Below are 27,388 nucleotides of genomic sequence, written 5' to 3' on the forward strand. Positions count from 1 at the left end.
GATTAAGCCAAGCCCATCACTGCAGGGGGTAGTTAGCTCTGAGGATCCTCCCAGCAACCTTGGGAGGCAGGTGGTACAGTCAGTGACAGGGGAAGGAGGGGATGGAGGGGGACTGAGGTATGGCCAGGCAAGCGCCTCACTTGGCCACAGCACCTGGGACTCACAGCAGAGCTGGCCTCAGGCCACGCCGGTGTGTGTGCTCCGCAAGCAAAGAAGCACAAGTCTCCAGGCCCCTGTGCACCTGACTTGGGTGGTTCAGGAAAGATTTCCTGCGTGGTTGAGTCGCTTTGGGAACTCGAGGAACATGAGAGTACCTCAGGGAACCTTTCTCTCCGCTGCGCTCTCAGCCAAGCTCCAAAGTCAGGGTCTTCACAGAGGGACCCCAAGCCCTTGGAACAGGGCCTGGCACACACCAGCTGCTCAGTCAGCATTTGCTGAATGAAGGACTGAAGAACCCCAGAGGTTAGATGCACTCAGGCTCGTTCAAGAACCCTTTGGTGCAAGTTAGGGTGAGACACGCCAGGAGAGGCTTGCAACCACAAAGCTGGCCCCTCAGCAGCCAAGGTCTCCAGCCCTCACGCCCCAACCCCCCCAGACAGAGAAGGAAGGCTCTGAGGCTGACCCAGGGATCAGGTGAGCAGCTTCTAGAGCAAGAGAAGCATCTGAGCGTAAAGGCCACCCAGCGAGGTGGTCATGGGCTCAGGCCCCAGAATCAGGCAAACCTGGCTTCCCACCTCAGCTCTGCCACTTGAAATTAGTCAGATGGCCCCGGGGCGAGTCCCATAATTTCTGTGAGCTTCCGTTTCTTATGTAAAAATGGGACTAATGTTGGTACCTACTCCGCACGTTTGTTGTTCTGAAGAGGAGGGGGGAGAATGTGGTTCAGGATGCAGCCTGTGCGTGCAGCTCACGCTCACGGAGAGGACATGGGTTGTGACGGTCTGCACTAAAGTGGACGGTAAAGAGCACACTGAGAATCCCCTGCTTGGGTTCGAGCCCAGCTCTCCTACTAGCTCGATGTGTGACCTCGGATAGGTTGCTTCACCTCTCTGTGGCTCAGCTCCCCAGTACAGAACACAGGATTGATTGCAAAGACTAAATGAGTTATGTAGGTAAAGACTTTAGAATAATGCCTGGCACAAAGTAAGCACTCCAGACCAGGGAGTTAGTATAATTCTTAATTATTAATATCACAAGCATCCTTCTCCCTTTGTTCTAAAACAGAGTCCACCCTACCTCCCACTTCTCAACCAAAAAGGTTAATAGGTATGGGACTCAGGATAGGTTCATTCTGAGTATCTTCCCTCCTTGGCCACGATCTCGAGTACAAAGGGTATGATTCACCTGTTCCTGGTTGTGCCAGGTTCTAATCTGAAAGCCTGGAGAAGGCCTGGTCCTCTTGGAATGGGTGGAGAGTTATGTGGGGTCAGCTGGGAGCTGCCCGAGGCCATGGGCCACTGAGCAGGGGATGCCAGAACTCACCTGTTCTTTTCCTGGTACTGGATTCTGTAGCATTTCCTTTGAGTCTGAGTCTCCCCTAGAACCTTCCAAGGCACCCCATTTTTGTTTAAGCTCATTCAAGTTGGGTTCCTGTCACTTGAAACCAAAGGAGTCTCAACTAACAATAGCACTCAGCAACTGGCCGCTTCGTTACTAAATCCCACCGGGAAGAAAAGCCAGCTGTACACGCTCAGTGAGCCCCAGCCAGCCAGGGGAAAGTGAGTGTGGTCAGCAAGGGGTCTCTGCAAAGCGAAGCAATGGGAGGCTGCTACAAGCCCCTGCTCCATGCCCTTCCCGGGAGAGAAAGATGCTGCAACTAAAAATGGAAATGGCCCCGTACTGAGACCCGTGGCTGGGAACCCAGCCTCTGACATGGGTCCCTCTCACCTCGCCATGAGAGGTCTGAAAGAGGAAGAAGAGAAAGGAAAGCAGATCTGCATGGACTTCACAGTGGTGTGGAAAAAAACTCCAGGCAGTTGCTTGAGACAACCCTTTTCAGAGGAGGAAGGAAAGCGCTTCAGAGAAGGGAAACCACCTTGTCTGAGCCCTTAAATTCGAGACAATTTCCCTAGTGCAATCGCCTTGAACTTGCAGCACAGTCCTAGGAGCCAGATGCTCATCCAACCCATTTTCCTGTGGAGGATACTGAGGCTCAGAGAGCGCCATGTCTAAATCATCAAGGTCATGCTCCTAGTGCCCGATGCCCAGTCCACCCACCAAGGACACTGCCATGGAGCCAGCATGCTCGGGCCCTGAGCCTGAGGCTTCCTCATCACCCAGGCCTGTGCCAGACACCCGGGGGAGATGGTCACATGCTGCTGCCTCTCACTTACAACCTGCCCTCCAGCCCCCCCAGAGACAGCTTCCCAGAGGAAGGGGTTGCCTTTGGGTGCCGACAGCACAGGGAGCATCATGACATCTGGAGGCAGTCCCTGGGCACGTTTCCTTCATCAGTGACTTTAATCCCCAAGAACCGCGGTGTGATGTCCTGGGCATGGCCCATATCCACGGGTTTTAACCAGAATATGCCTGTCAGAGCCCATGCGGAGTTTCCCAGGAGTTGGTTTTCTGTTTTTTTTATTCTCAGCCACCTTTCCCAAGAGGTCTGACTTGACAGGTGCAACTACAGTGCAGGACACAGTACCGTGCTCAATAGGGTCTCATCTTCCCACCACCTTCCAGGCCACACTAAAGCCAGTCCACTCCGGTCCCCCCAGGCCCTCCCACAGCTTCCTCTCAAGTCCCTCCAGGAAAAGAAGCTCTAGCTTCAAGTATGTCTTAAAGAGTTCCAGAGAAGTAGCAATTAAGAAAAAACCAAAACCCTCTCCTGGGAGCAAAATCGCACTGATTGCCTCCCCATGTCCCGCAGCATTAGCCAGGGGGCAGACACACACCTCTGCACGCCGGGTCCCCACACGGGAGTCCGCGCATAAGTGGAGGGAGGCCGATGCAGACATCAACTTTGGCTGGTACAGACGGCCTCAGCTGCCACAGGAGGGATAGGAACGACACTCAGGTCAAGCAGAGCAGTCCTGGCAGGGCACCGGCTGTCCCCGTGGGCGTGTGGGAGGTTCGCTAAGCCCTTCTGAAGATGCCTCCCCCAAGGACCCACGCAGACACCCACGTCACTTTGCCACATGGTGCCCGAGCCCCTTGCCAGCTGGTGGCCTGCTTCCAATTTGTTTTGGAAGAGCTGAATTCGGGCAGTGGCTATCCCAGTCTCAGGGGACTATCCAGACAGGTATTTCCCTTACTTTTCTTTTTCTTTTCATAGTGATGCTATTTAAATAGCTCTGCGATTTGAAAAGAAGTAAATCAAAAGGACCAGGCTGACTTTCCCTCAGGGCATGACCTGGTCTCACTGCTGGGGCTGGGAGTGATGGCCGCAGGACCCAGCATGGCCTGGCGTTGGGTGGCACGCAGTCTACCTGGGGACGCCGTGACCAAGCTGGATCAGCTGGAAATCAGAAAAGGGATGGAAAGCTCTCCAGGGGGTCCCATTTCCTACCCTTCCCCTCAACCTGGTTCCCTTGAAAACAGGAAAAAAAAATCACTCAGTGAGAATTTGCTGAGTGTTCTGGCAAAGACTGTGAAGAGCATCCCATAGCAAGGGAAGCAGGGGGACACGGGAAGCCAAGGCAGTAGAAGGAAAAACGCTGTGGCCAGGCCCACTGGCACCTGGCCTCGAGGCCAGCCTCACCCCTGCCATGGCCTGCTCAGGCAGGCATGGCATTTTGGCACTGAGGCTCAATTGTTCCCCTCTGGGGGATGAGGTCTACCTTTTAAAGCTAGGGTGTGGATTAAATACAGCACTGCCTGTCAAAGGCTGGTAACGGCTGCCACAGGAGAGCCACTGACAAGAGCCAGGAATGGCAGGCTATCCAAGTGCCTTGCGAGGTTTACTTCAGCAGAAGCTTACAACTTCCCTGTGAGGTAGGTACTACATCCTCAAGTTCAGAATAGGAAACGGAGACTCAGAAACGAAAGCACCTGCCCAAAGTCACCCAGCTAACAGGAATCACAGCTAGAACACACAACCAGACCACCCAGACTCCAAAGTCCTCACCTCTGCGCTATTGCCTGCCGTGGGGTAGGTGCTCGAAACACATTATATAACATGTAAATGCCGAGTTGGGGGCTGCTGACTCTCCACCCAGGAGCTGCATGGAGAGAGGAGGGAGAATTTGGGCCAAGAGGGTTTAGGAAGACTTTCTGGAGTAGACAGGGTTGAATCCAGGCCCTGGAGATGGAGAGAGGCAGAGGATGAAGCAAGGCCCTGTGGACCAGAAACACAGAAGCGAGGAGCAGGAGCCAGAGATGGCCAGGCAGGTGGGCAGAGACCGGCTGCGCTGGGGGAGGAGAGGAAGCGGGGTTGGCATGAGGGCAGGATGGGCCACCCTAGCCATTGTCTTGGGGGCTTGTCCACCTAGGAACTTTCTCACCCACACCCTAGCGACACTCCTGTGTCTGCTCCTTTGGTCATGTGACAATCCTGGAGGGAGATAAGAATCGCAACCATAAAGGCTCAATAACCCCTCTGTCCGCACAGCAGGCCCAGCACCCAGCAAGAGGAGCAGGTGACGGGCTAGCTCCTTGCCCATGCTGCCGTGCCCACTGGCCAGACCCAAACTCTAGCTCCGGGATGCCAGGAATCTGAACACAGCCACATGCACGGAAGTATCAGCACTGCCACCCAGCCCTCAAGACTCTCTGGAGGGAGAAGAGCTCTAGGACGGGAGCTTCTTAGGGCTGGCTCCCTATCTCCCTGGACATCTCTTCCCCACCCCTACTGGGACACTGTTGGTATTTCCTCAATAACGTTTGCTAAGCTGAACTAAACAGAAGATTCTTCTGCTTAAGCGACAGCTCTGGAGTTTGAGAAGTCTGGATTCAAGCCTGTCCTGGAGCCCTGGGCTTAGTCCTACTTTTGCTGGATCACTTGCCTTTCGCCCCTAGAAAGGAAGTGCCTCCCACCCCCAGCAGTCACTACTCTGGCAATCCCAGGAGCCCCCCTGTACCCTGGACATGGTTCTGGGCCCCCAAACTAGAGCCTGCTCCTCCACCTAGGAGAAGCATGGGTGCCAGCCTCCTCCTCCTCCAACAGCAGGTATCCCCAAGGAGGATCTGTGCTCAGGCTTGGCTCTGGCTCTAAATGCTTAAAACTACAGGGCCATCTCCACTGTCTCCACTTCCCAGGCCCAGAGCACAGAGCCCCAAACCCAGGCCTCAGACCCACGGAGCAGGGAAATGGGAGTGAAAAGGTGATTTGAGCAAGTGTTATCCCTGGCCTGGCTGTGCTTTTTTGGAACAAGACCTGGAGGGGATGGGAGGGAAGAAAGAAGAACTGTAGAAAGGTCTGTTGGTCCCATGGTCTCCCAACAGCCCTCCTGGGGCAGAGAAGGGCACAGGGGAAAGGACAGAGAGGCTCCGTGGATCTGAGCCTCCCGGGACAGGCAGGGCACCACACATTCTGTTACCTTCCGCCTGTGGGTCTATGGACAGATTACTAAACTCATGGAGGCTGGGTCTCCTTACCTATTAATTGGGGATAAGAACCGATGACCACAGGGGACAGCTGTAAAGACTGAGTAACACATGAATGTGAATGTGCTTGGTTAACTGTAAAGCACCCTTGGAAACATCAGACATTTTCCATAGTCCTGGGAGGGGGGGTTGTGCAGGTCAGACTACGCAGCTGCTAGCGAAGTGGAAAACTAGGAACCCATTCCATTTGGCAAACTTCTTTCCACATCTTCTAGGACAAGGCACTTGTCTCCAGGGGTTTCAAAACAAACAAACAAATAAACACTGAGACCTATTCCCTGGTCTCAGGCACTCACAGTCTGGTGAAGAGTTGTGCTCATATTTACCTAAGGCAAGACAAAATGCTACCAGAGGGCCCACGCAGAGAGGGTGGGACATTTTATTCTGGCCTCAGAGGTCAAAGGAGTCTTTTATAACATCATAATATAACAGTTATTAGCATAACATTAATTCTCACGGCTTGCTGGTACCAGGGTATTCTGGGTATTTGCATGGCTTACCTCACTTAATTGTCATAAAATTTCTATGAGTGAGTTTGCAGATAACAAAACTGAGGCACAAAGAAATTCACTCCTATCCTGGCCTTACATGGCAGGTCGGTGATAGAGCCGAAATCTGCACCCATCAGACTCTGCACCTCTGGCACACCAGGGGCTGAGTCAACCAATATAGGTCTCAGGCAGACTCTCTCTGTGGCCAAAAGGCTGTGATAAGGCCCGTGGGGATGAGTCACTGCAAGAAGGTGCTGACTTACCCACAGTATCTCCCACCCATGTGCAACCCTGACTCTGGCTCCAGGGTCCTGCCGCTGACACTGCCCCTGGTCTATTTGTGAAGGTGGCCACAGCTCTGTATTCCCCAAGGCTCCATGTCAGGACCAATACCAAAGAAGACTGATGGAGCCTAATTGTCAATGTACATTTGCATAACAGATCACTCATTTGTTCTTATTATAAAAGGTAGTTCAAAGTCAGAGAAAAAAAAAACTCTTCAAATCCTGGTTCTGCCACTTACTGGCTGTGTGACCTTGGGCAAATCTTAGTGTCTCTGAGCCTCAGTTTTCCCATCTGAAAGATGGGGTTAACAATGCGATCTCAGGCAGGTGTTACAAAGATGAAATGAGATGGTACGTCTAGTGCACACAGGCATGCTAAGCAATGGTTAAATAAATGACCTTACAAAGCATTTCCACTGGAAAATCATTTTCTGTGTGATTATATCTGGTGATAATACTTCTAACTCATATTCATCTGCCATTAAGCTAAATCCATCACATGCATTATCTCAGTTAGTCTTTAAAAGCATAATTTTCTTCATTTGACTTCGCTTTAGGACCACAGGAAAGGGTATGCCCAACACAGTAATTTTATTTACGCACACCTGTATATGGAGAGAGAGACAGGATGGTCGCACCAGCTAATATCTCCTGGGTACCCCCTATACACCAGTTACTGTTCTAAGCATTCCACATTCAATAGCTTATTTCATCTTCCCCAAAATGCACGTATAAGGTAATTCCTACTTCATCCCCATTTTACAAGGGCTGGCCTTGAAGCCCAGAGTGGGTAAGTAACTTTTCCAAGGCCACTGTGGCAGGACTCAAACCCAGGGCCCAGATTCTTCAGCACTGTACTCTTCTAAAATAAAGAAGTCACAGCAAGAATGTGGAACTGACCCCAAGCCCTAAATTCTAAGCTTGTCATTCCCCCTCCAACCTAAGCTCTGCCTTTGTTCCCCTTCTGCCAGTACCTGCTCGCCCCCTCCCCCCTGCCCCACTGCTCTTGCTCCCCAGCTCCACCACCACGGTACCTAAGTCAGACGTGTCAAACTAGTGGGATTTTATGGACCCTGGTCACCTGGGCCTTCAGCCCCCTATATCCCATCCTCTACAAAGTCACCAGGGCCATCTTACCACGCATGGCCCTCTTCTGCTCAAGCACGCTCAAAGGCTCCCTGCTGCCCAGACTGAAGCCCCCAGTGGGGGAAAAGCATCAACTGGGGACTCGAGGTCCCTGCAGGGACCTCTGGCCTGGCCTCCTTCCCTCTGGCCCCAGACCTCTCTTTTGCTGGTTTCTAAGTGCCAGAGGCAGGGCAAGTCAGTAAGCTCTTTCCCGACCAGCCCATCTAAAATTCCAGCCTTCTCCACAACTCTTTTCCTCCACCTAAACCCAGAACATCCTATCTTCACCCCTGCTTAGTGCTCTTGATCCACCTCATGGCCTGGTCTCATAGGTTTAGCCTCATTGTTTATGGTTTCTCTCCCCTTCCTAGAACATAAGGTCTATGAGGCAAAGGATGTTACCTTTCTTTCCCTTTCTGCAACCACAGCACCTCGAAGAGCTTCTGGCACAGCATAAGAACTCATAAATATCTGCCGAGTGAATCGACATTTAACATGCCGGAGAAGAAAATGTGCAAACAGAACAATGGTGGGGGAACGGCTAGCAGACCTCTGGCCTTCTTCTCTGCTCCTGAAGACGTTTCTGGAGCAGAGGCTGTCAGTGCCAAGATCAAGATGTATGGCAGCCAGAGCCTTTCTTGTTCATTCTCCCTGGGATTTACAGTAGGACAGCCTCCCATCCCTGTTCTGAACTTAGATGGGTGCTTGCCCACACACACACACACACACACACACACACACACACACTCTCTCTCTCTCTCTCTCTCTCTCTCTCTCTCCCCCGTCTTTTTGAAGGCTGTCTTCCTCTGTCCTGAACTCACATGTCCAGCCTCGTCTCCTTCTGCCCACCTTCAAACCAAGCCATTTCCCATCTCCCCGGGCCTCTACACCCACTAGAAATGCTCTCCTCTTCCCTCCACGCACCAATTTGCGCTTCATGGACTCTTCTTCATCCAGATCAAATGCAGTCTCCTCCCCACCCCCCACCCTCTTTCTTTCCCTTCAGAGCCTTCCAGGCCTCTCCAGCCCCTAGAAAACCACCCACTGCTATCTCCAGCATACTATGGAATTAGTCATGAACTACCTTGTGATTGACTTTCAATGATCTGAACCGTTACCACAATCTCCTCCATTTTTTTTTTAAACATGTATGTCTTGTTTCCTCAAGTATGTGGTGAATGTGCTTTGGAGTAGCGGTGAGGCTGGGCCCTACCCACATTGCCATCCTCATAGCACAGGGCCCAGGCCACACAGTAGGTGCTCAAAGGTAATTACCTGCCCAAAGCAAACAAGTCACTTTCCTAATCAGGTCATTTCCTCAATCCCAGGTGCCTGGACTGGCTTTTCCCAATGGCCTATATATTTTTCTTCAGGGTCTGCCCTGACCTTGGTTCTCTGCAAGGTCAGTTCTGGGCTTCTGTTTCCAAAGGGGGTTCGATCCATTCTAATCATGCTCCCCTGGGCATGCTTCATGCTGGGCAGAGAAGTCCGGTGGGAGAAATTTCTGTACGGCCCTGCAGGTCTGGGGAAGGAAAGTACATCGTTCTTGGAGGCAAACCCAGGCTTCAGAGCATTTCAACTACCTCAAATCCAGGAATTCAACAGGGAGAAAAGACCACAATGCGAGCTGTAGGTGAGTCACGGTGGGAAAACCAACACTCAAGGCCCAGTGCAACTGTCAAGCACTGGCTCTTAGTAAACTGTGATTACAAGAGTCAGCAAAGTCTCAAGTTCCTTAGGAGCCTCAAAGGAGAGAGTCAGGGAGGAGGCCGTTTACTCAGACCCCCCAGGTGCCAGGATGTAGACAAGGGTCCCCTTGGGTCCCTACTGCCAGGTGAGTGAGCTGTCACTAGCCCAGTGTGCACCGAGGAGCGGAGACCCATGCTAACCAGGTGAGTCCTGCTCTTTCCACAACCCCCAAGCAACAGTCCTGGGTTGTCTGTGGTTGGGTTTTTTGTTGTTTTGTTGTTTTAAATTTTGAGTAGGAAATACATTCAAAAATCAAAACTGACAGAAGTATACAGGAAACGTGTCCCTTCTACTGTACCTACCCCATCCGCCCCCACTCCAAACCAGGGAACCGCTCTCCTTGCTTGTGCCTCATCTCCGACAATCTTTTTGTGTATACACACAAATATAAATATTTATTATTTTCTTTACGTAACTGATACACACTTCTCAGTGCCCAGCTTGGATCTCTTAAAGGGATGGACTTGGGATGGGGTCCAGAGACAGATGATCTCTATATAATAAAAAAAAGCATGAAACAAAAAGGAAACTATTCTGGAGAACACATGTACGCTCAGAGAGGACCTGAGGCCTCAAGGGGAGGTCCCTGTGGGCCCCATGGGGTCAGCTGCTAATGGAATCTCAGGCCAGCCTGAGGAGAGCTTGGGTGGTGGGTGGGGGCATGGGTGGGGGGAGGGGAAACACCACAGGGAAGTCCTGAAACCCCACTGGCTGAAATCTCTGGCTGGCCTCACCTTCCAGAAGAGGGAGGAAGTATCCATAGAAACAGGACTAACCTGATTCCCGCAACAAGAGCAGAATAGTTTAGTGACCAGGAGGATACAGGAACTATGGAGGAAAAGCAATCATTTCCTCTGAAATTTATGAGACCAAGAAGGGGAAGCTGGTGCCTGAGACTCTCACAGACTTCAAATGGCTGGGAGCACGGAAGGGCTCTGGGACCTGAGATTGAGGAAGTCAGTGATTCAGACTCCAAAGCGGTTCCAGTTCTGCAAAGGAGTGATGGGGGAGGGGCAGTGAGGAGGAGGGAAGGGGAGGAAGGCGGGGAGAGGGGGAAGGAGGAGGAGAAGGGGGAGGGGCCTTTTAGGAAGCAGGCCACTTACCACAGAGGTTGAGAGCCGGACTCTGGGGACAAACTGGCTAGACTCCAACTCCCCCTCTTGCCCTAACCATGCATGAAACCTTGAGCTAATCAGTTAACCCCTCTGTGCCATAATTTCCTCATTGGGAAGTGAGGCAAGTGACAAGATCTACCTCATTGGGTTGGCACAAGAATTCAATGAGTTCATGTTCACAAAGCCCCAATACCAGCACTTGGCACGCAGACAACATGGCACATGTTGGCACAACATCTTGGCACAACAGAACATGTTGTGGAACAGGAGCCGGTGGTTGCCGAGGGAGCCCTTGACAAGGCCAGCTGTTAGGAAGCCCACATCCCAGTCACTGGAAGAATGCATAACCAAGACGGTGATGCAAGGCCTGTTCCTGCATCAACCAGAGGAGGCAAGCCTGGGAGGAGCTCAGGCCGCACTGCAGAGCGCAGAAGGTGGGAAGGTCTGGGGGCGGGGCGGGGGGGGGGGGTGTTCATCTGGAACCAAGAGGTCCAGGGGCAGAATTGGCTCCCACTCCAGGTACATAGGGGCCCCTCTCTAAAAGGGACACCTTTAGACTGACAAAGATCACACACTGAGATGAGAAAGGGAGGTGAGATGGGGGACAAGCTCAGTGTTTAAAATACATCTATTTAGATATTTTCAGTGACTGTAAGTCCCCTGACCCAGAGCGCTGGAAACTCTTGCAGATGAGACCGCTAAACTTCCGGCTACATCTCTGCGGAGCAGCCTGGGGACACTCGAAAGCAGTCTGGGGGCCCTCTGGGAACCAACAACACATGCTATCAGCCAGAGTCCACTTCCTCCTGTGACAGGATACTTGGTGGGAGATGGAAAACTGCAATAGGCACGGCACATCCAGATTCAAGAAGACTTCTGGCCAGAAGTCAGAAAAGCAAACGGAAGGCGACTTAGGAAAGGGGCAGCCTAGACTGCCAATCCCAAAGCAAGCTGATGAAAGATCTAACAGTGCCTAAGGGGAGGTCTCTAGTAGCATGCCAGAGGGCTCTCTCCTGATAAGCATTTTATCAGCAACTGGGGTGATGCTATGGAAGGCATACGTTTAATTTAATTTTATTTATATTCAATGAATTGACATATAGTGTACTATTTGTTTCAGAGGCAGAGGTCAGTGATTCATCTGTTGTGTATTACACCCAGTGCTTACTGTATCACGTGCCCTCCTTAATGCCCATCACCCAGTTACCCCATCCCCCCACCCCCCTCCCCTCCAGCAAGGATATGGAAGGCATACTTAACAGGATCCTGAAAGAGCTCAATGGAACATGGTTGCACCGAATTTAACAAAGTGGAAATTTAACAGGAATGGTTGTTCTGAATCAGATGGGAACAAAATAGGAGGCTCTGCATCTAAGTTCTAAGGACAGAGGAGATGCGGCTTAGCAACACCACATGTTAAAAAGATCTGGTCAGCGGTAACCTCAGTGAGTCAATGGTGTGATGGAGCTGCCAGAAAAGCTGATGCAACCTTGGGCTGCATTAAGAGGAGCAGAATGGCCTCAACCAGGGGGGTGATGGCTCCCTTCCTGTGCTGTGGTCATACCACACCACGAATACCATATGTGGTTGGGGCACTGGCCTCAGTGTATGAGAATTTGAACATGTGGGAGTTTGTTCAGAGGAGAACCACTGGGAAGGTAAAAAGAAGTGAACCTACATCACAGATTGTTACTTTGGAAGGAAACTCAAGAGCGAGGAAGAGGGCTACCTTTAAATACCATTTTTACTAATTAGAAGCTGCACATTTTCAATTATAAATTGTCTGAAAGCAGAATGTTTCTTCTAGTCCCTTAGCATCTAAGTAAGATTGAGATATACATCATCACTTTACCAAAATGTAATAATGTGTCAAGAGCCACAAAGACGGCAGAGTCAAAAGGTGAACTGGAAGAGTCAGATTCTAAAACTGAAGATGTTTTAGAAACACCCTAACCAATTTGCTTTCCTCTTTATGTACATACAAATGTTATGGGATATCAACTTGGGCCTAAGTCTAAAACGGGTCTTCTTTCAGTAAATATAATACTTTTCAGTGGTAACACAGCATTGTTCCACAATTTAATTGGAAGCACTTTTTTCTTGAAGGTACAGGAAATAGTGGTACCAGTCGGTGGTATCACAGACTGGATTTAAAAACCGTATCTGAGGTCCTGACACGGGGAGGGAAAGAGAAGGCTTGTTCTCTATGGCTTCAAGAAGAGAGACTGGGACCAAATGCCAGAAGCTATCGGGAGCCATGAGGGAGGCGACGGAAGGAACCATCCAAAGATGGAACAGGTCCCCTCTGATCTGCAAGCCCCGGCTAGACCACCACGGTGGAGAAATCAAGCACCAACGGAACAGCCCTACGGTTCCGAGATCTGATAGTGAAGATCTCGCCACAAAGGGAAAAGCGCCTCATCTCTCTTCTTTGCACACATAAGTGCTTCAGCTGAGCCATTCTCTTAACAAGTCACTACTCAAAGGTAGAAGCCACTTACGGAACAGGACTGAATGGAGGCCAGAAGCAAAGAGAAGCCCTGTCCACATCTGTGGGCCGATCCGGGAACAGACTCAAGGGGGAAGGGCCTCGACAGCCCCTAGGTGCCAGGCACCAGGCTAGGTATGCTGTGTGCATTGCCCCATTTAATCCTCACAGCCCCTCTAACAGGTGAATAGTATCACGCCCATCTTCCAGAAGAGACACTCGAGGCTCAGAGAAAGAAAGTGACTTGCCAAAGGTTTTACAGCTCTGAAAACCATGGTTTGGTGGGACAACAGGAAGGAAACTCCAGAAATCTTGGTTGCAGAATGAATAAATGGAGAGATCAGCTGATCAATGAACCAATGTGGTCTCATATTGGTAGCACTAATACCAGAAAAAAGAAAAACAAAAAGCTGGTTCCGTGCGCCCCACCCCCCTATCAATAGCTCCCCTGGGCACTGAAGTCACACCATCTGCTGCTTGCAGGAATGATTTATTCCATCATATACAGCAAGGGTGTTTCTGAGACCTCTGTGGCAGAGAACAGGTGCTGGCAACCCAGCTCAAATGTCAAAGCCTTAAGCACACCAGGTTGCCATGCCTCCTACCTGCCCCGTTAACGCTGGAGCTCGAGGAAGCTGAGCTCAGCTTATGTCCCCTCCCCAGAGGGCTGGGGGAAAAGGCTGGGGAGCCAGCCAATCCCCTGCCTGGAAATAACAAGTCCTGCCCCACCTGCATGCACAAGCTTCCTCCTCCACTGGGGAAGTAAACCCAAAGTGAGCACCAGAAACCCAGGGCAGCACCCTCCTGAAGGGGATATTCAGAGGCTTGTGAGACCACAAGCAAAGGAGGATCGGTCCCTTCAGAGGTTGGCCCACAATGCTCCATGAGTATCTGACACCTGCAGAAAACCCCCTACCCCACCTCCACCCCCGGCACTCAGGGCTGGCTGGATTCTAGCCTTCCACACTTCCACAGCTCCCTCAGGCAGCCCCCATGTTTCGATCAGGTGGCATCCTGAATGTGTCTTCACTTTTCCACATTTCTTTGCGCTGTATCTCTGGCTATCTCCCCCTACAGAATCCTATTTTCCAAGTCCCATCTCAAGCACCAAGTGCCACCTCCTCCAGGAAGTCTCACCTCTTTCCACTGTGACCCTCTCCAAAGCCCGTTCCACACTCCCCCTTGATATGTGGGCATCCCTAGCTTGTCTAATGTACCTCCGCGAAGTACTAAGTATTAAGTGAGGGCTCTGCTCCCCTCGTTCATCGCAGCACCCCCAGCACGGCAGCTGCACCTGAGCTCAAGAGCCTTGGCCGTGGTGCTCCATGTCCTCCCTGAGGGCACCCTACTCAGGATTGTGACTCATCCCCTTGGGTTCAGCCCTCTGCTGACGGCTTATCAGAGATAAACTAATCTGTCAACATATCCTTGCCAGTTAAACCTCTGAAAAGAAGGACTGAAAACAAAGGCAGGAATTTTCGGCCCTAAGGCCTTGGGGGAGGTATTTCTGATAATGAAAGATCTCCCACCGGCCAATAGAGCAAGCCAGCGCTACAAGTGTATACACATCCTAAATTTGGAGAATGTCAGAGCACAGGGCTCTGTCCCCAAAAGGAAAGGCCGACTGCAAGTAAGGCTGCCCAAGTCAAACCACCGGATCAAGGCTGGGCAGCAATAGCGGAGGGCGAACAGACTTGACTCCCACCTGGCTGGGTGACCTTGAGCAGGGAACCACACTTCCCTGGCCTCTTCTCTATACCAAGAGGCCTCTCTGAGCCTCAGTTTCTCCCTAAGTAAAAACCACAGTGACGGGAGTGAGAGCTAGATGATCTCAGACCGCCCTTCCAATCTGACATCCAAGGTCCTGTGACTCATGGCCTCCGTCTCTCTCTCTCTCCCTCCCTCCTGGGAAGACGGAAGACGGTATCATTTGAAACTACCCTAGTTCCACTCCCTGCTCACCTTGAGCCCCACCTGGGTCCAAAGGGAAAGACAATGCTAAAGCTCTCCCAGCCAGTCAGCAGGAAGCACTGGGGGGGGGGGGGGGGGGGTTTACCACCACAGGTGAAAGGAAGGGTCAGAACTGGGGGCAGGTGTTGGTTTCTATGGACACAGAAATGCTCTTCATTCACGCTGCCATCTGTCCCAGCCTGGAAAAAGACAGCTGGTCGCCTTTGCTTCCCTGACCTACCTTTTTAAGAGATCACAACTGCTTGCCAAATTTAAGTGCTGCTCTAAAATCAGGACATATAAGGTCTCTCAGCCTGGACCGGAAGGTTTCAGACTGGGTGAAGAGCAGAAGCAATGCAGAATAAAGCTTGGAGGCAAACGAGGCCGCTTTGTGCAGCCATGCCAATTAAACATCTTTAAAAATAGCCTCTCTCTTCTCTCGTGCTGAAGATAAAGATGAAGTTTCAGCAATAACCAGACATCTGCTAGGAGCTTCTGAAGAGATCACAACATAAACACCCCCAGAGAGCAGCCATAAACAGCTCAGAACCCTCTCCAGGCGGCCAGCGGCTCCTGATCACTAGGGGGGTGGGGGACACAGAAGGAGGTGATATGGAGAGGCTAGGCTCCCCAGGGCGGGAGGAGGTGGTGGGGAGGAGCTTGTCTGGACAGAAAATGGAGAACCAGCTACCTTCTGCAGGGAAGTAAGAGTTCAGGAACCCACCAAGAGGATTTGCAGGAAGCCATCCAGAGGATTCCAGGCCCCTATCATTTGTTCTGAAGATGGGTCGCTCCTTGAAACTGGAAGTAAAGACATCTTTGAGTGCCCACCCCTGCAGGTTGCTTCACAAACAAATATTTTATCTCTATATCGACCCCTTGCGGTAGGTGTCTTTATATAGACTAAAATACTAGTGTTCATGGACTTGCCCAAGGCCACACAGCTAGGATTCGAACCCAGGTCTATCTTTTTTTTTTTTTTTTCATTTTATTTATTTTTTCAGTGTAACAGTATTCATTCTTTTTGCACAACACCCAGTGCTCCATGCAAAACGTGCCCTCCCCAGAACCCAGGTCTATCTTAGTGGGATTGTTTGTTTGTGCCTATCATTAGAACAGGCCCCTGAGGTTCATTCTCAATGTCCGGGCTCTCTACACCCACAAATCTAACACCAGGAGATTGGGCATGGGGAGAGGTGGCAAAGAAGGGGGGGAAGGGTAATAGTTAAGTGTCGGCCAAATGAAAGAACCACCATCTCAGCAGTTCTGTGGGCCACTCCACACCCTGGGTGTTTCCCAGCAGGTCCAAAGAGGAGCAAAGGGGAAATAGGTACCAATCAATGCCTAGATTCTGTCTGCCAGGATCCACAGGAGACTAATGACAACAGATGTCACTGAGGAAGAGAACGGGGGCTGGGGGGGCAGTGGTGGTGGTGGTGGTGGTGGTTGGGGACAGGGCTGGAGGACAGGCAGGGCAGACTTTTCATTGAATTACCTTTGTTCTGAGTGAATGAGTATGTTACCCTCATCCATGCATGAGTGGGGGAGGGTGGCGGGAGTGCCCTGCGTCTGTGTGTGTCTGTGTGTGGGTGGGTGAGTCATTTTTTAAGAGAGTCCGTGATGTCAGGTCCAAGATAACAGACACACCCAAGCTGGAGATGGAAACCTAGAGCAGGCAGGAGTGCTGGGCCCCTGGCTGCCACAGACTGAGAAGCCTGAGACCTCATCCAGAGCCTCGTCCTTCCCTCGTGACAGTCCTGTCCTGCAGCTGTGGGCAGACAGCCGACAAGCTCTCCTGGCATGGGCCCCATAGTCCCCAAGGCCCCCATGTGCCCAAGCCCCACAGGATATTCCCTGAGGAAAGAGATGGACCCAGTCCTCACTCTGAAGTCTGGAAAGAGGCCTCCCCAGTGGCCTTGACTGTTCCTCTCTCCTGTTTTCTCTTCCATCTGCTATCAGACCCCTACTCCTTCAGCAGGGGTCTCCTTGCCTGCCCTCTGCTTCAAGCTGTACAGAAGCCCCTCTGTCCTGATACTCGGAGCTGTCAGTGCTCTGACCGCACGACCGCCACGGACTCTACTCATTACACCTCACTACCCCCTTCCGCTCATCCAGTGTGAACAGCTCTGTCCGACAGATGGCTCAGCAGCTCTCCCAGGGCCTCTACAGGCCCCGGGCTCATCTGCTCCAGGCAGCAGCTCTCCCAGGGACCAAAGGACCTTAGTGACTTTTTCCTGGAACTTCTTCATCCTCCCCTATACCTCATCTCCTGGCCCCAGGTACGAGCTAAATTCTGCAATCCTGCAAATCTTCACTAGATACAGAGCTCAGATACATAGCCAAGGTCAGCCATTCAGAGTCAGAGCAAAGCCGTGGTTTCCGCATCTGCTACAAAACGCTGCTACTATCAAGGCAAGGCCAGAATGGGATGTTCCTAAATTCCCACTCTTGCCTCTGGCAGAGCTGGGCTTCTGGACTGGGTGTGTCAGGAGCTCCCGCCTGCAGACCTCCCGTAAACCTTCTCTTGTGGCAGCTCAGAGATCAAAAGCCACCATCCAGCTCCTCGCCAACCTCCTCTTGCTGCCTACAGAAAGGACATCTGGCCTGGACATCCCTCACTGCAGGGGAAGGAGAAAAACCGGAGCCCCAAGCCAGCAGGAACCGAGTCTCTCTTGGGAGACCCGCCAATACCTGTGTATTCCCCAAAGAGCCATCTGACCCAGCCTTGGAAGGAATGCCAGTGCAGCCAGGGATCTGGGCTGGGAGATTCGGGGTGGGGTGCAGGCAGGGAAATTACCCAGACCTTCAGGGGAGAGAAACACTAGTGCAAACAAAGAACATAGTCTCAATTCTAAAAACACCAGCACTGTCCACACACAATTGCCTGCCAGCACCACCACGGCGACAGGCCAGAGCGTCCTAGGATGAGCTACAATGATATTTAGGCACATGGAGGGTACCGGGCAATTACATTTAAGAAACGCTATCACCCCTGGCCTTCACCAAAGCCTCTTCAGGGGTGGACACTTCCTCAGCAGCAGACAGGGAAGGGAAGGGCCTCAAAAACCCGACTCCACGGTGATCCGGTCTTGCAGTGGAAGTTTGTTTGTGACCAGAGGCTACGTATCCTCTATCATCCCTGCCAGCCCGGAGTTTGAGAGACCAGATGATCCGTGCTTTAGAGAGGAGGAGACTTATCAGTGCGGACCAGCCGGGTTTACTACCTCAGGAGAAGATGCAGGGAGGACACAGAATGGTGGAGGGAGCAGTCGAGCCCCCACCCACCCCCAACAAAGTGAGGTCCATGGGGTGTTTGGCAATCGGGCACTTCCCCAAGGGGACAAGAGAGCCACTGGAGCCTGAAGCTTTGCCCTGCCTCCCTGACCCTAACAACCATGTCATCCTGTGTTCCTTTGATAGCTCAACCTTCCTGAACAAAAAAAATCAAAATCAAGAGCCTACCATTAGAATGACTTCATTTTGGGGAGTCCAAAATGAAATCCTCAGGAAGGAAAGGGAGGAAGTAGAAGGGGAGACAAGGTAAGGCTGCATGGGTTCCATGGCTCCCTGTCTCCTAAACCCCAGCTTTTTTTTTAAATTCCCTAATTTGAGGAAGCCCAGGTAAGTTCTTTAAGATAATGTCATAAAACAAATAAATAAGTAAATATCAAATTCGTGGTGGCTCTGACCTTATCCACATACATAGCTATACAAAATGCAGGTATAATTTTGTCCACCCATCCACACTGAAGAAAATTTGCCCTTTTTTTTTTTGCTTTGCTTGGAATAAATTTTTTAAATTATTTTTATTAACATTTAATGTATTATTTTCCCCAGGGGTACAGGTCTGTGAATCACCAGGTTTACACACTTCACAGCACTCACCATAGCACATACCCTCCCCAATGTCCATAACCCAACCACCCTCTCCATACCCCCCTCCCCCCAGCAACCCTCAGTTTGTTTAGTGTGATTAAGAGTCTCTTATGGTTTGTCTCCCTCCCGATCCCATCTTGTTTCATTTTTTCCTTCCCTACCCCCAAGCCCCCCACTCTGCCTCTCAAATTCCTCATATCAGGGAGATCATATAATAATTGTCTTCTCTGATTGACTTATTTCACTCAGCATAATACCCTCTAGTTCCATCCACATCATTGCAAATGGCAAGATTTCATTTCTTTTGATGGCTGCATAGTATTCCATTGTATGTATACATCACATCTTCTTTATCCATTCATCTGTTGCTGGACATCTGGACTCTTTCCATAGTTTGGCTATTGTGGACATTGTTGCTATAAACATTGGGATGCACGTACCCCTTCGGATCACTACCTTTGTATCTTTAGGGTAAATACCCAGTAGTGCAATTCATAGGGAAGCTCCATTTTCAACTTTTTGAGGAACCTCCATACTGTTTTCCAGAGTGGCTGCACCAGCTTGCATTCCCACCAACAAGGTAGGAGGGTTCCCCTTTCTCCACATCCTTGTCAACACCTGTCATTTTCTGACTTGTTAATTTTAGCCGTTCTGACTGGTGTGAGGTAGTAACTCATTGTAGCTTTGATTTGTATTTCCCTGATGCCGAGTGATGTGGAGCACTTTTTCATGTGTCTGTTGGCCATCTGGATGTCTCCTTTGCAGAAATGTCTGTTCATGTCCTCTGCCCATTTCTTGACTGGAATATTTGTTCTTTGGGTGTTGAGTTTGATAAGTTCTTTCTAGATTTTGGATACTAGCCCTTTATTTGATATGTCATTTGTGAGAAAATTCGCTTTTTTAAGAGGAAAAAGACTCCAAGTGTTTGGATTTTCCATTAGAAAAAAATGTTTTTATTGTAAAAATTTGGGGGAAATACTAAAAGATGTCTAAAGATGAAGGGAAAAGAATCAAATCCAGCACTGCCATCAACAAAGAAGGACTTGCTTCGTGGAAAAGACTATGTGAAAAACAACAACAAAAGCCCAAGACAAAACAAACAACAAAGAAGGGAAAAAAAACAACTCCTCACTGTGAGGGCTCTTTGCAGAGGGGGGCATCTCCCAGGTGGGTCAGATCTTAGGGAGATTTGACAGGGCATCCAGGAGTGAAGCGTACCTTTCCCTTCCCTCCTGAGCCCCCCAGTCTCCTTCATTAGGATGCCCACAAAGGGTCCAGAGGCGACTAGTTCTTCACTGCAAATTCAGACAAAATACTGAAAGGTCATGAGTGTGTGTCGACCGTCCCACCCAGCCAGCTGTGATTTGAGAAAGGTTCCACAACTGGCCAGGTGTGGGGCAGGTTAGGGGAGGCTCAGGAAGGTGCAGGGAAGGAGTGCTGCCCAGGCAGAGGTATACAGAGTTCTCCGTGCAGCCCAAATGCCAAGTGTCTGGGTCAGAACGTGGTGATGCCCATGGCTGAGTAAGCAGGGATTCTAAGCTCTGGCAGAAATGACCTCAGTCCCCGTCTGTCCCACAGATGATCGGGGGAGACCGGTTGCTGATCGGGGCATAAGGGCGGCCATCTGGGCTCCCTACCACAAACCAGAGCAGTGTGGTGAGCACAGCAAATAGTTCTCCTCTTATTTCACGATGTTTACAGACTGACGCTTGCTGAGGAAACCTCCACACGCGAGCAAGTCATCTTTTTTTTAAACCTCTTATCTAAACACAGTCATAAGCAGTCACACAAGCCCAGGACAGGGTTCATTCACTCAAAACACATTGCCCGAGTGGTTGTGACACCACTGGACAGAGGCTCAGCCAGTCTCCGCCCATCCCAGATGCCACGTGGGGATCCAGCTGGGCACTCAAGCAGACTTCAGCCTCACAGCGTTTGGCAGCTTGGGGGGGGGCACTTAAAACAGAGGGTCATGGATGAGTAAAAACTGGAGGGGAGGCTGCCCCAGCTTAAAGAAGCATAAACGGACTAGCAACCAAATGCTGCATACAGACTTGTATGTCTTGGATCCTGATTCGAACAAACCAACTAGAAGGTCCTTTCTGAGACAATCTGGGAACTCTGAATACAGACAGATGAGACCAAAGAACTATTGTTCATTTTTTTTTTTTTAAGATTTTATTTATTTATTTGACAGAGAGAGAGATCACAAGTAGGCAGAGAGGCAGGCAGAGAGAGAGGAGGAAGCAGGCTCCCTGCGGAGCAGAGAGCCCGATGCGGGGCTTGATCCTAGGACCCTGAGATCATGACCTGAGCCGAAGGCAGCGGCTTAATCCACTGAGCCACTCAGGTGCCCCTATTGTTCATTTTCTTACATGCAAAAATGGCAATATGGTTATGCAAAAAAAAAAAAAAAACTTTTTAAAAATAGATATATACTGCATTAGATAGGGGAAAAATGACATGGTATCAGAGATTTGTTTTAAAATACTTCAGGAAGAAAGGACAGAAGGGGAGAAAAAGCGAGAGATAAAGCCAGCCCAGCGTAACCTTGACTGCTAAAGCTAGATAAGGCGTGTATGGGGCTCGTTATGCCATGGTCTCTATTTTTGTGTCTGAAAATGTTCACAGATATGGTAAAAGAGAGGACTGCAGTACATTATGGTGGACAGCTTCATGAAGACTAGGACGAGAGGCTACGGGAATATGGAGCAAAGAGCAAGAAGTATTTGTAAGAACCAGGAAAGAAATCTGTTAAGTTTGGTAAGGGTTTTAAAAGCCATTTCATAGCGGGTAGGAAACCATGTTCACAAAGAATTACAAAAGAAGCTGGAGGAATAGTGAGTGCAGGGAGGGAGCTGCCCACACCACCCCCCCAGAGGACAGAACACAGCCACCAGGTCTTCCTGCTTCCTTTAGTCCTTAACTCACCACCTCGATCTCATTCATACAGACTGAGACCAGAATTCTAGCTCGGTTACTAACTAGCCATGTGAGGTGGCGGCGGGGCGGGGTGCGGAGGGGGGTTTCAACCTTCCCCAGTCTCAGTCTCCTCATCTGTAAAATGGGAACAGCCCCAGCAACTTCTTTGGAAGGCTAATGTGGGGACCTACTGATATAAATAAAGAAAAGTCCCAGCATGATAAACAGTATTCCCTTCTCTGGCTCTTTAAACAATAGAGAACTTTAGTCTTGGCAGGGCTTCTAAGATGAGCATTGTTCAGCCCAAAACTTCTTGCACCCATATCTTACCCCTCCCACCAGAATCAATGCTCTCCACCAAACAGGCAGGACCTCTCCTCTTCAGAAGCAGGGAGTGAAAGGGACAGGTCCATGACTGGCAGGCACACCCAGATGAGAGTACGGACCTGGGCGAAGAGGAGAAACACGCCCCAGTTATAGGCAAAGGAGGGTTACCCAGCTGATGCTCTGCTCCTTGCAGCTCCTGGGAATGGGGCTCCAATGAACACAGCTAAAACCAGCCTCAGTCCGTAAGATGCTTTTTACTAAAGAACAGCTGGTTGGTATTAGGCTAATCATGATTTTCTTTTAGAAGAGAGGGATGAGCAGAAAACCAGAGCTCCAGGACTAAAGAAGGAAGGAGGCACACGGAAAAGTGACGGCATTTTTTTTATAAGGATATGCTCAAACGGAGGGTCTCAATCACCTTACAATCATAACTAGTATAGCTCAACAACTGTCCCCCCAAAACAAAAAACCAGAATTGGATCTAAAGTAGAGGTTATTTCAGCTAATAGTCTTCCTAGACCATCCCAGAAGCCAACTTCCAGAAGTGAGACCAAGTCAATGGCACAAGCAGGCTTCCTCTCCAGACCCTCACCCCCCAGATGGTACCCAAACACCAGCAGGTCAATCTCTCCCCAGTAGAGTATGACCAACACCAGCCATTCATCCCTGACCAGAGGACAGAGTGAGCAAGTCGTCAGCAGGTTGAACAACCTGGGCTAACTAGGGTCATTTCAAGAGCTTTGCCGAAGAAGCAGCCTCTGAATCTTTAGACAGAATCTTTTCAAAGGCCAGGAAGCTCCAATCACGCACAGGAGCACCATGACCCTGCAGACATCACCTTCTAGGGCCATAGGGCAGCAGGAAGAACACTGAATATAGTTCTGGCAGAGCCTGGTCCAAATCCTGGCTGAGCCACGTTCTGTGTGACCTTGGGCACGTAAACTACCTGAGTCTGTTTGCCCACATCTAAAGTGAGGAAGGTAAAACTGAGTGTTTGGAGAGTAACCATGAAATCTGCTGCAAAAGTGCCACAGGGCAGGACCCATCTGTCCTTAGCCACATAATAAATCTGTCTTCTGCTGGAAGGCAAGTTCTTAGTGCAAGGAGTCTTCAGAACATCGGTTGGGGCTATCCTGGAGACTTGACATCCACTTGTTGGCCCCGGGAAGGGGACAAGAACAGAGCTGGTCCAGGTGCCAGGCACCCAGGCACATAAATACCAGAGGACCAACCCGCTGCTGGCTTTCTTTCTGAGGGACCGGCCCACAAGGGGGCCAATTAGTGACTTCACACTCCTCCCCCCCACCCCGGAAACCACAGAAGACTAGAGTGAGCAAGGGAGGCTGACAGAAAGACACTGCCACCCCAATCCCCACAAGGCTCGATGGCCCTCAAAATTAAAGCTCTTTTGGCCTTAAGGACCCAGGTTACAGAATTAACACTGTGGAAAGAGGCACACAGTTTACTCTGGTTTCAACACGCCTCTTCCCATTCAGCAAAAGCTATGATTCCCAGCTCTGCCGGGAGGCTGGTCTAGGATAAAGTTAACCCCACTTGCTCCAGTCTGAAAGCCAGGTCAACAAGAGCAGACGCTGCCGGCAAAACCCTACTTCACCCTAGGTTTAGTCGGATGACGACAAAGCGGGAGTCAGAGACGTCCTTGCCGGGCGCTCCCAGGCCTGGGGTGCGCCTGGGCTGCTGGGGGGCACACTACAGACAGGACAGCTCCGTGGTCCCCTGGCCACCTCCACACTGCGCCCCACACTCAGTCCCAATCCCAGCCCGCAGGCGGCCAGGCCACTGACTTTTGGCCCAACTTAACTTCCTGTTGTTGAGGGAGGGGAACCAGGCCGGGCAGGGGAGCGCCCAGTGAAGAGCCAGGAATGAGCATGAACAGAGCGGAGCCCAAATTATGGGAAAGCAAAGTTTGGGGATGGTCTGCCCCGGCGGCATGGCATGCGGTACTGCTGGCGCGTCGCCCCCACTCCGTGTTGACGTTTGGAGATTTTCTCGGCTTAGAATTACAGGGTTTGGGTGTTGGGGCGGAGTGGGAGGTAGTTCGGGGTCCGGATGGCAGGCTTTTATTGAGTTCCTATCGATTCCGAGACCTATCAGGCAGCCCCGGCCTCCCCGAGCAGGGCCACCTGCTTGCCGGGGGTGCCCCGCGGGGTGGGTTTGAGGCGAGAGATGCTGCGGCCGCACCTGACTGTCCCCAGCGCGGACCAGGGCTCAGAGTCCAGGCTCGGCTGCCACGGCCCCAGCCCGAGCCTCCCTCTCTGGAGCCCCGCACCTCACCCCCTTACCGAAATCCACGCCAGCCACCGAGTCTCGGGTCAGCTTCCTGCCTTCGCCTCGGGCCGCGGACCCGGCGGTCAGGACCCGCCGGCGGCCTGCAGAGCTGGGAGCTGGAGAGGCAGCCCCGCGCAGCCTGAGTCAGGCGAGCGCCTGCAGTTCTGCGCCGCGCGGCTGACTGAGCTGGGAGCCGCCCCCATCGGCGGGGCGGCCAATGGCAAAGCGGCCGGGGCGCAATCCGCCCCCGACAAGAGGCCCGCGGCCAATGGCAGTGCGGCGCGGAGCCCACCCCCGCTCCACGCCCGCTCCGCCCCCGTGGGGCCAGCTGTCACCGCGTCTGCCGGCGGGCGCACGTGGGCTGCAGCCGTGCCCCCCCCGAGCTCAGGGAGTCCTGGGCGCTCCCACTCAGACCAGCACAGGTCTTCAGACCAGCGGGGGGGCTGATGGAGGCGGGACGTAATGGTGTTGCTAGATGAAAACCTGGGTGCTAGAATCCTAGTGTCAAGGGAGAGGCAGGGGCTGGGCCTCATGCTTCTTCGCCTGGGCAGCTGGAAAGCAAGCCTCAGCTTCCCCTTTTTGAAGTGCGCAAGCTGGGCACTTCCTGTACCGCCTGTGGACCTCCCTCTTTGCTTCCACCGGGGCTTCAGCAAACGCCGTTAGCTGATAGGCTCGTCCCCTCACCTGGACTGGCCTTGCTTCGAACGCAGCTCATGGGAAGAGGGGCGGTAACGCAGACCACCTGTGTGACCTCTGTCACATCACCTAAGCACCTTCTTCTCTTGGCTGTCAAATGGCCGCCTTAAACTCTGCTCTGCCTGCGCTCCTGGGTTGCCCATAGCCCCCAGCTGCAGAGAGCACCATCCACAGAAAAGTGTGGACAGTGTGGGGCTGAGTGAGGAGTGCAAAGCAGCTCCGTACACTGTAAAGACCACCATGTCTTACTCAGCCCTGGAGCCCAGGCTCTAGCACCAGCTGGGCCCAGTGCAGGCATCCATAAATATTCTGGGAACTGAGCTGACCCAGGACAGGAGAACAGGCAAGCTTGGGCAGTGTGAAAAGAAGGTTGTGGCTCCAGGCTGCTGGAATTTCCACAGCTCCAGACCACCCTCTAGAGAGACTGTGTTCCCTTGCCAGGCACGTTCAAACAGAGCAGCTTGGCCCCATCAAACCTGGGGCTTATTTTGTTCTCTCTGCTCCTTACCAGAAGATCCTACTCCAGGCCTTTTGGGGTTTCCCAGGGATTGTCCTACCTGGTAGCTCTCAGCATCTTCGGAGTTCAATCAACTTCCTGTAGATGAACTTCAGCAAAAGCTGTCTTTGCTCAGACTGTAGAGTCAGCAGTGACTTTCAGAGGGGCAGCTCTCCTCTGATGGAAAGCTGCCTGCGATGCCCATGGATGGAGTGGTCTCTGTGCATGTTTTCTCAGTCCTGATGATGGCTCCGCAAGGTCTGTGTTTTTGCCATCGTTCCCTTTAACAGATGTGGAAACTGAGACTCAGGAAGGGAAAGTAACTTTTCAAGGTCACATGGTTAATAAGTAACATGGTCGGAATTTGAGCCTAAAGCTATCTGATCCCAGCCTCTGCATGCCTAACTACTGTGCACTGGGGCCACTACAGCCCTTCTCGTGGCCCAAGAGCACGGTACAGGACACATCTATCTCTAAAAGAACTGCTCTAGGGACTGACCTGCCCAAACATTCTGTTGAGCCCAGGTCTGGGCACTTTTAGGGCCAGATGAAACAAGCATGGCCCTGCTTTATTTACAGACTGCTACAGGAAACCCTAGACAGAGAGGAGATTCGGGAAACAGCACTGCCCCCTGCTCCCAGCACAAAGCCTCACTGGACACAAGGCCTCTTCCTTCTGGCCTGGGTCTGAGACACCCCCCCCCCCCCCCCCCCGCCCCCGCTGGGGATGGAGCTGGAGATAATCATTCATTCAATTCACAAAAGCTACTGTGAGCTGGATGTGGTTCCTTCAGTCATGTAACTTACAAAACAGCTGATAAATAACCAGAAGTATAAGGGGCTATATTCCTTTTATCTTTTATAATTCCCACCACCTTATCTCTAGCACAATGTTCTCCAAGTTAAACACATTTAACACTACTTCAGGAACACTTTGGGCCAACCAAGTTTTTCAAGAACACCGCTCAGTACAGAAGTTCTAGTAGCTCAAAAACTAAAACTTATCCGTGTCTTCATAGGAGCTTTGCCTCTTCTCCCCCACCCAAACTTTTTGTTTTGTTTTTCCACACCCCACCTTTTGAACCCCGGGGGCTCAGGCAAGAAAGACCCTTGCTAGGTGAGATTTTAGGGCAACTTGGGAGCTCATGGGGGCTTAGTGCATGGAGGGAAATAAGCCTTGGGACCTCTCAAACCTCCACACACACAAGCCACCCTTCCCGGCCATCTCGCTGGAGGGTAGAGAGAAATGGGGACTGGAGATGACAATTCCACCCCCTCTAGACTCAGCAGCAACCATGGCATCTCCCACTGGACTGTGTGTCTGAGAGTTTATACCACTAAGCTCTTCAAAGAGAAGAAGGTCATGCAAAGTTAGAAAGGGCCACAGAGGAAATACCATCTAAGCCCCTCACTTAAAAGATTAAAGAAATTTAAAAAACAAATGGAGCCCCAGGGAAGGGAAGGCGCTTGTGAGTGTCACAGAGTGTGGGAATGGGTTCCAGGGTTCCAGAGGCCCTGGTCTCCCTCTAAGCACACAGGCAAACTCAAGATCCTCATGCCACGGCTCAGTAGGCTATATTTAATAATAATCTCTTCCCCAGCCCACTCTTCTCAGGACGGTGAATGTGTGCTGCTGAAGGTTGTCTGGGAGATGCAGATGGCCACATTAGCATCAGAGGGAGGGAGAGAAGGAAGGCCCAGATTCATCCCTAAAAATATCTGCCTCTTAGACTGGAAGCCATGGGTCTACCGACATGTACGTGTCTCCCTTGAGAAAACTTCAGCTGGTGATCTCCATCATCATTGGTTATCTACCTGACGGTGTTCCAAGACGGCTGTGGGGGTGTCAGGCCTGGTTTCTTTTTATTTCAAGCCTAGCAATTTGCTTGAAGAAAGGTCAGAGTTGAAGTAAGTGGATTCCCGATGCGAAGATTTTCTGTGGAGAAGCCAGGGTGCCTCTCAGGGCATTTGAAGGGTAGGGAGAAGAGTTAGACCACCTGTGTCTCCCCCTCCAAATGAGAAAGGGTCCCTGCCCT

At 51.3% G+C, this 27,388-nt stretch overlaps 1 protein-coding gene across 11 annotated transcripts in view; it reads right to left on the reverse strand.

The window, feature by feature from the left end:
* The window catches only part of MICAL2 (microtubule associated monooxygenase, calponin and LIM domain containing 2), a 213,885-nt gene extending 189,556 nt beyond the window's left edge, over nt 1-24,329 (reverse strand). For all 11 annotated transcript variants that reach the window (XM_046015436.1, XM_046015434.1, XM_046015435.1 and 8 more), the window contains exon 1: nt 24,175-24,329. The gene's annotated coding sequence lies outside the window, so the exon portion shown is untranslated. The remainder of the gene's footprint in view (nt 1-24,174) is intronic.
* Between the last annotated feature and the right edge of the window lie 3,059 nt (nt 24,330-27,388).

This window comes from Meles meles, chromosome 8, assembly GCF_922984935.1.
Source record: "Meles meles chromosome 8, mMelMel3.1 paternal haplotype, whole genome shotgun sequence".
NCBI classification, from domain to species: Eukaryota; Metazoa; Chordata; class Mammalia; order Carnivora; family Mustelidae; genus Meles; species Meles meles.